This window comes from Raphanus sativus, chromosome 8, assembly GCF_000801105.2.
Source record: "Raphanus sativus cultivar WK10039 chromosome 8, ASM80110v3, whole genome shotgun sequence".
Classification (NCBI taxonomy): Eukaryota; Viridiplantae; Streptophyta; class Magnoliopsida; order Brassicales; family Brassicaceae; genus Raphanus; species Raphanus sativus.
In genome coordinates, this window is record NC_079518.1 from 23,582,123 (window position 1) to 23,590,788 (window position 8,666).

Below are 8,666 nucleotides of genomic sequence, written 5' to 3' on the forward strand. Positions count from 1 at the left end.
TTAATGTTAATTTATCTTTAGGTAAACTTTTTAGTATATGATAGTAACTCATAAATCTTCACTAAAATAAGTATATTAAAATATGAAATTACAAATTTTGAAATATTATTCAATTTTAGTTAATATAATCATACATTTATTAGTACTAAAAATTTCTAATTTACTATGATTTTTTTAAAAATATATAATTTTTTAATCGTAATATCACCGGTTTCTTTTAGATATCTATAAATTTTATAAATATTTTTTAGTTTTAATTTTTGATAACTATACAATTGATCTAAGATTATGACTTTAAATATGTACATATTTATTCTTAAATATAATTCAAAATAAATAAATTATTTTCTCTTAATTTTATGCTTCATTAAATCAAATTTATATTAAATATTGTTCCTTGCGCCGAATTAGCAAGATAGGGTGGCAAAATAGGACACATGTACTTATCTGAAATACTTTTGTCTGTTTTCATTTCGTTTTGTTAATGGGCCTATATTTTGGTTCATGTTTGCATGACTCATTCCATACCTTCGCTGTCTTTTCTTTTGTTGAAGCAAACCATCTACAGAAAAACTATTTTCCCGGTTGTGTTTATCATTCTCCTTTTGTCGCCGCCGTAACGTTAAGCAAAAAGGTCAATAACTTTAGGTATCCCACTAACTTTTTCTTCATTGCATCTTCAATTCCAAAACCATCACCTTCATGTAATATATAAACACACACACCGTTTGAGAACTCCATGAAAACAAATTTCATCCTCTGAATTGATAGATCTTTCTTCCCTTTAGTAATGGCGAACTCCCAACTTCATTTCTCTGATTTAAAAGAAGAACTGTGTAGACAGATGGTCCTGACCAGGCTCCTTCGATTTTGTGAGGTCTGGAATGTCAAGAACAGTGAGCTGATGGACGTCGATATGCTGTTGATTGATGTGAAGCTATGTCGTTCAATTTATCCCCTTATTATTTTAGAGAACGATCTTTCGCAGTTGTTGGTTTTTAATTAAACCTATCCATTTTCAGTCAAAGAAGCTAATCCAAGCCTCGATCAAATTTCACCGTCTAAACATCTTCAGACCCATGCTTGGAGAAGGAGTCTTCTATGAGCTTATATCATATTTCATGTAACAAGAAGCAACACCAACATCAGGTTTGGGGACGCTTCTGTAGCTATACGTATCTTCGAACATACCCAACAGAGAGCTTCCATTTCTAGAACAACTAATGCCCTTTGCCAACACAAACACGGACGCTTCTGCTTTTTTTAAAAGCAGATGAAAGTACTTTTCACCTTATTTCTCGTTCGTAGATAATTTCGGGGAGGTGATGGGTATGCACACCATATTCAATGAAGAGCCAAACAACTCAACTCATAATGGAAACGCTCGAAATAGAAAGGTACAAGTTTTGTTTGCTAAATTGCTTAACTTGGCCTGAAAAACATATGTATAATGTGATTGGCGGTCATCGATAGTAGTCCTTCATATCGTCCAACCAGGAAGCTAGAATCTTCCTTCTTGTTTTTGATGGACTTTTCAGTATATCATCTTCAGAACCTGGAAGATTGGCTGGTTATTAGATTAATTACACTATTCTCGAAAAATAGTTAACAATGAGCCTAACAATACGACAGAGATAATATTTTACTTGCAGCAGAGATTTTATCTTCCTTAGCAGTTCCATCCTTAATATCAACATATTTGTATCAGTAGGTTCACTTGCTGTTGGTTGCAGAGACTCGATCGAATTGTCAGGTTCTTTGTATAGATCACAGACTGGAAAATCATCATTTTCCATTGCATGCTTTGGTAGGCTCACATTAGTTCTCTCCTGTGTGCAGGTGAGCTTTTTTCCCATATTCTTCCTAGGCTGCTTAGAGGAGACAAGTACTCAGGAAGGGAGAGAATTGTTCCCAGGCGTAAACCTTTAAAGAAGCACAATATCGTGGTTGAGGAAAATAGAATATAACCTTGGCTGAGGTTAATATATTCGTTTTAAATAAACATATAATAAACATTTCTGCCGTAAGTAAATGGAACCACTAATGTGTGCCTTCCTTACTCCTCGGAAATCCATTCGGGTTCCGTTCAAGTCTATTCGGATTTCGGAGTTGAAGATTTCAGTCCTATTCGGATTAAGTTTCGGTTCGAATTTTTGCGGATTAGGTTAAGGTTCGGATAACCCATTAAAATTATTTTTAAATTTTGAAAATTTGTTATATACTTTAGTTTTCTCAAAAACTAAAAACAAACAATATATTACATATAAATTTGAATATGTCAAAATACCTAAGCTTAACATATAAATTGGTTTGATTTCAATATTTGGATATATGATCATAGATATTTTAAATATTTTTGGTGTTTTGAGTATACCTTAGCTAGTTTTGTCTATTTTAGTCTATCTATTTATATAAACTTGAGTTCTTTCTCTCCTGAGAGAGACACCTCAGCATCCAGGTCAGAAACTCATAGTCTGTAAACTCGACACCTGTCATAGATGTGAATAATCTTTCTGTCGTTCTTCATTCGCGTCGTTTAGTCATCTCTTTTAGTTTTACCGAAACGCTTGGTGTTCAGATTCATCCCGTCGTTTAGTCATCACTTTGCAAGGCTGTGTTTCGACTTTCTGTCTCTCTTCTTCATCTTCCTACTGCCTCTGATCCTCATCTCTATCGCTTCTGTTTTCCATCAACATGTCCCTCTCCGATTCAGAGTAGGCATGGGACACCCATGACAGGTGAGATTATAAGTTCTTTGGTCGGATCAGCTGCGATTGTAATCTCTCTCGCTTGATCTTTTTTTGGTTGTGGTTATGATGTGATTAGTCTAATGACATTTCAGGGTTGCTACACGAGATGCTTGGATCTATCGAAACAAGAGATTCAGAAGCTTGGAAGGTGTTTTCACAATATCTACGGACAGAGGAAAATTTTACTTTCTCAAACGAAAGCACTTGCAAATCATTCATAGAGTTTACTCATACAACATCACCAAAGAAAAAATAGGTACTTCTTTTTCTTCTGTAATTCGTTTTTGTATTATTATTTTAAGTGATACACAATTTTCTCATGTTCAAACAAGTTATATAAGAGAGTGATGTTAGGTTGGAAAAAGAAAAGAAACTAATTAAGTAATGTTCACAAGTTTTGATGATCAATCTGTGTTTCAGTTCGTAATTACTTGAACCATAAATAGAACCAATAGATAGAAGAAGCTCTTGGATTTGAAAAGGATGACGAGGGAACAAAGGGAGATAGAACCAATGAGGAGATTCAGTTCGATTGAATAGTTGTGTCATGAGTCCTGAGAAAGCCAGGACAGGCTGCTTTCTTGACCAAATTGTTATACACAACAAATGTAAGATTCTAACAATACTCATGTACTAATTTTTTTTGTCATCAGGAAGAATGCTTATCATTACTCACAATGACTTCACTGGGAACGATCGTTTAACCCTCAAATTAATATTCTTTCCTAATTGCAGGCTTGAGATTTAGTTTCCTTTATAATCATACCAATAATTGTTTGAAGCAACTTATTATAAGTATTGACATCTGAAGCATTCTCTTATATTGTTTCGTGCAGACTATTACATCAGATGATCAGAGAAAAATCAACTCACATGTGAGAACTGATGCAGAGAGAAATGTCTCACCAACGCATTTATGGAGGCTTTCCTTCTGCACATCTTAACCTTGGCGACTGGTTACATTCACCAGCTCCTGCTAATATATCTGTATTGGAGTAAGTTACTATCAGCCTTCTTCCAAAGAATGTCTCTTAAGATTATTTAGTTTACGAACGCTTTTCCATGTTTAGAGTGAAATCTATAAGCACAACATGTGATTTTTCTTAAAGATGACATGTATTAGATGACATATAGATGACTATTAAACTCCGTTATAATTTTAAAACGCACTGTAACAGTTTTAGTGTCACTTTTAAGTATTATAGAAAATGTTATTTTGAAACTCCTATGATCCGGGCGCAAGAGGTCATGTTAAATCCTCGCATTTCCCTTGGTTTCAGGACATCACTAATGATATATTTTCAAGAATACAATGGTTGGAGTCTTGGAGTGTTGAACATGTCATTCCAAGGAGAAATATACCATCAGAAGCTCTCGCACAGTGTGTTACTTACGAGAATAGGCATCACTCCTACATTGCTGTGGCTGGTCCAGTCTGGCTGCAGTCGATGCTTGCTCAAGAAAGCAGAAATGCTTGATGTAAGAGCGCAGTAGTTTTAATCAATGTCTTTTTATACAGACGGGTCCACCCCTTTAGTTCTCATGTTTTGTTTTTTGACTGATTCAGTGACTCTGTAGGAAACTCTCTTTTGTTTTTTTTGGAATTATTGAAAGTGTTAAAAAAGCAAATGTTACTTGAAAACACAGGAGGTTAATACTTTAGAATTTTATCAAACTGTCATAGTTTAAAAATGTGATTTCGCCAACTTTTCAGTCACAATATCAATCAAAATTGTAATTATTCTATTGGAAACTAGAACTCAACCTACCATTTTATTGTTCACTAGATTGTCCGATTCAAAATTTTAAAACTATATTTATCAAAATTAGGAAAAAATCATTTTACATTAAATAGAATAAGAATATATATATATATATATATATATATGTGTGTGTGTATTTGTTAGATTGTAGAATGTTTACTGGAAATAAAAATATGAAAATAAGGTTTTTGGATCATAATGTTGGGCTGAATATATTCAAAACAATTAAACAGATGTATTAATACTTAATACTGTAAAAAAAAAAAGGTCAAAGTTTAAGTCAGAAAGTATTTAAAATGGTATATTTAATAACAATGTAATACTATGATTGGTACTCAGAAAAGGTAGCAATTGTAAAACAAAATAATATTTTTCTTTGTCTGAAACAAAATAATATTTAATAATAAAAATTAAATAAATTGTGCATATATATCTAGAATATTTTGATTCTCTTTTTACACTTAGCTTTAATCCATAATTACATTTAACTATAGTTAGATTCTAATATATTGTTTTCTGTTTATAGTTTAACAAATAATATAGTAAATATTAACATTCTTCACAGAAGTTTTAGTGTATTTAACTAATACAACAATCTTAAAAGTTGATTTATTTACTTTTTATGACCTTTTTTATAAAATAGTGGAAATTAACGTTACAGATAACTGCGAATAAATTTAACATTTTGAAAAGATCCTATTTTGATTTTGAAAATGTTTCAAAATTTTATCATAACTAGACAAGTTATAATTTATAAAATGTAGAATAAACTACATAGATATCTATAAAACAATTATGAAGCTTAATTTAATTTAAATTAAAATAAAAATAAAAATAAATTCGTACTATTAATTTTAATCGTCCGCCCGCCCGTAGGGCGGGTTTACCCTAGTTTTATATATTTTCAACTATTTTGGACAACTTTAAAATATCTTATATATTTTAGATGTTTTGAATATACATTAAATTTTAAATAATAAATATATTTAGGTATATAAATCTATTTCGGATACATTTGGGGTACCTGAAATACTTCGGTCCGGGTCTGGTTCTGTTTCAGTTCTCTAAATACCAAAATTTTGAACCTATATATTCAGATATTTAATCAATTTTGGTTCAGATTTGGTACTACTTTTTGATCGGGTTCGGTTCAGTTCTTCGGATTCTGATTTTTTTCCAGCCCTAATCTCAACGCTGCAGGCCGTTGAGTTCATACGAACATTGGTAGTTGTTGGCATTTATATAACCAACGGATGGTGCAAACTGCAATGTTGGAGTTGTGAGGTAATGTATTCAGAACACAATACTATTCATCCTTCCATCTTCTTTGATAATTAACCCTTATTGACATTATACGTCACCCTATGAACTTGTAAATGCGAGCTAGGCACCGTGTCAGTGTCCAGATGACCGTCTCCCTAGCATCTGACTCTGCTGAGTTTGTAGCTTTATATAAGTTAGCTGGCAATTTCATCTAGAATAAGAGAAACAGGAAAGAAGAGAGAGAATATTGACTGGTCATGTTCAAAAGCTTCTTCATAACGTTTAAACTCCAACTGTTGGCGAAGTATTTTCAGGCGAACTGAAGGTTTATTCATCAAGTTAAAAGAAAAGTGTTACATGTAATTTTATCCTATGATTTTCACTCTGTAACTTTCACTCATATCCTTCATGGGAAAGTTGTTATAGACGGCAAAAGGATTTTAGGATTAGAGAACTTGGATGTAAGTTTGGACCCCCGTTCCCTTGAATGTCCATTTAACGAGTTATCTTCCTGGACAAGATATTTATGAAAAACCTCTGCAAATCATAACCCAGGAAACAATGTACATGTAGGGTATTTTAGGAGAGAATTACGGTCAGAATAAAGGAAATTAGATCACGGCCAAGTAAAAAAAAAAGATCACGGCCAAGTAATATTTGGAAATACCTCATTGATAGGTAACTCTACGGATAGAAGGATACTGAACAGAGTTGGTGTTACCTTCAAATATGGGTGTACATTTTTGTATATATTCAGCAGTTGAGTTGTTCATCCTTCTGCTAATAAAACAAAGTTCAACAAATGCTCAAATAATTTAGAAAACATAGTTAATAAAATACTAAAATTAAAGAAATTTTCATTTTAAATTGAAAATCTAATATAAACTGAAACATACATATATTATAAAACATCGTTTGTTGTTAAATAAAAAATATAAATTATTATCTGTGATATTATTGAAACTATTTATATAGTACTTTAATAATTTTTATAACTTTATCACATTACATTATATTTTCAACTGAATCATTTTGGAGAAGGATTATTTAATTATATTAAGAAAATTAATAAATGTAATAATATCAAAGTTTTAAACTTTTATCTTTTCTTGAGTTAGACATCACCTAATATGGACTCAGAGATCAAAAGTTCCCACTATGTAGATCTCGAAGGTGCATCCAGATGGATCAGTCAGATGTCTTATCCAGATGCTCCACCTGGGTATTGTTGGTTTGTACATTTGGAAGGTGTATCTAGATGAAGCATCCGGATGCAGCTGCGTTCGTTTGTTCTTTTTTTTTAACTTACATTTGCATCCAGATGCAGTTGATGACAAAATGACTAAAATAGACATGTATTTAATTTATTTATATTTTACTCTTAAATTCATGTTTATTATTTATATTAATCCTGTTAATTTTAATATATTATCAAAATTACAATTTTACAACAAAATAATTTTAAAATTCTTGCTTTAAAATTCATAAAATTTATTTTAATGAAAAAATAAAATTATAAACAATGACTATAATTTTGTAAATTTGATTAAAATATTTAAATAAAATCTAACAATTGTTTGATATATGATAAACTTTAACATACACTAAAATCCAACAATACTTTTGATATATTGAAAACTCAAAACCAATTCCAAAAATAAATAAAGATAAGATAGTATCAAAAACTTTAAATAGATCATGGTAAATAAAAACTAAAACATAAAAGGATAATGAGTTTGCATTACCAATTGGTCCAAAGGAAACAAAACTACAAACCCATATGAGAAGTGAACAGAAAGCTACAAATATCATCATCTGATCATCACTCTCTTCATTCTTCAACAGCATCTTGCCCTTCTCGCTCACATAGATCATCAAGAAACTTTCTGATATCCTTCTTTTTCACATGGCATTTCTATAAAATCAAACAAACAGTTTACAATGAAACACAAGACAAACAATATGCATACAAAGATGACACAAAAGTGCAAGAATGAAGCTTTAGATAAGAGGTTTACCTGCTCAGTATGGAAGTCGACTTCCTCTCGCCATCTCTTCAGTAATGGAATCTCGCATAGCTTCCATGACTCTATCTCCAGCTGGTACATATGCAACATGATCATCTTCATCCCCATGATGTTCATATTCTTCCACACTTTCCCAATGTGCAAAATCCCAATCCTCATGGTTTGAATCTCTGATAAAATTGTGGAGAGCCATTGTTGCTGTCACAATCTTCACCCATTTCTTCAGCTCATACTTAGGATATCATAGCATTCCCAATGTGCAAAATCCCAATCCTCATGTTTGGTTCATGCGAAGAATATCATAGCATTGTACCTCGGATTCGTTCATGAAACGTTGCACTCGACGCCAACCTCCACCTCGGTCTGTCCTCACTAACTGTCTGTTAGTACTAACTTTTGCCGCTCCATATGTTTCTTCTAAAAGAGCAAACATGTGTTTCTCCTCATCTAGTATCAAATCCATGTCTTCATCTTCAACTAAGAACCTAAACGTGTCCTGAAATACATAAAACCGACATAGAAGTATCATTTAAATCTGGCACAGACCTTTGAACAAGTGTTAAAAAAATAATCATTTTTGTGTGGCTCCTCGTCGTGTTTATAAATACTACATAAAGCTTGACTTGATCGAGTCTCTGCAAAGGAATATATCAAATTCATTAAGCAAAGCTAGAAACTTTTACACAATTTCTCAACTTCATTAAGCAAAGCATTAAACTTTTGCACAATTTCTTAACTTCAATAAGCAAAGCTAGAAACTTTTACACAATTATCAACTTCATTAAGCAAAGCATCAAAATTTCACACAACTTCTCAACTTCAATAAGCAAAGCTATAAACTTTACACAATTATCAACGTCAAT

The 8,666-nt window shown here is 31.9% G+C and overlaps 1 long non-coding RNA gene across 17 annotated transcripts; it reads left to right on the forward strand.

Moving 5' to 3' along the window:
- Positions 1 to 528: 528 nt before the first annotated feature.
- Positions 529 to 4,393, forward strand: LOC108821155 (uncharacterized). Of its 17 annotated transcripts, none has more exons than XR_008937563.1 (9): positions 529 to 648; positions 878 to 931; positions 1,023 to 1,397; positions 1,712 to 1,753; positions 1,840 to 2,738; positions 2,843 to 3,006; positions 3,171 to 3,358; positions 3,587 to 3,745; positions 4,031 to 4,392. It is a non-coding gene; the product is annotated as an uncharacterized LOC108821155 (long non-coding RNA). The 17 variants fall into 17 exon arrangements; XR_008937564.1 differs by having other exon boundaries at positions 533 to 648; positions 841 to 1,149; positions 1,309 to 1,397; positions 1,709 to 1,753; positions 4,031 to 4,393; XR_008937561.1 differs by having other exon boundaries at positions 533 to 648; positions 841 to 1,149; positions 1,309 to 1,397; positions 4,031 to 4,393.
- The last annotated feature ends 4,273 nt before the right edge of the window (positions 4,394 to 8,666 follow it).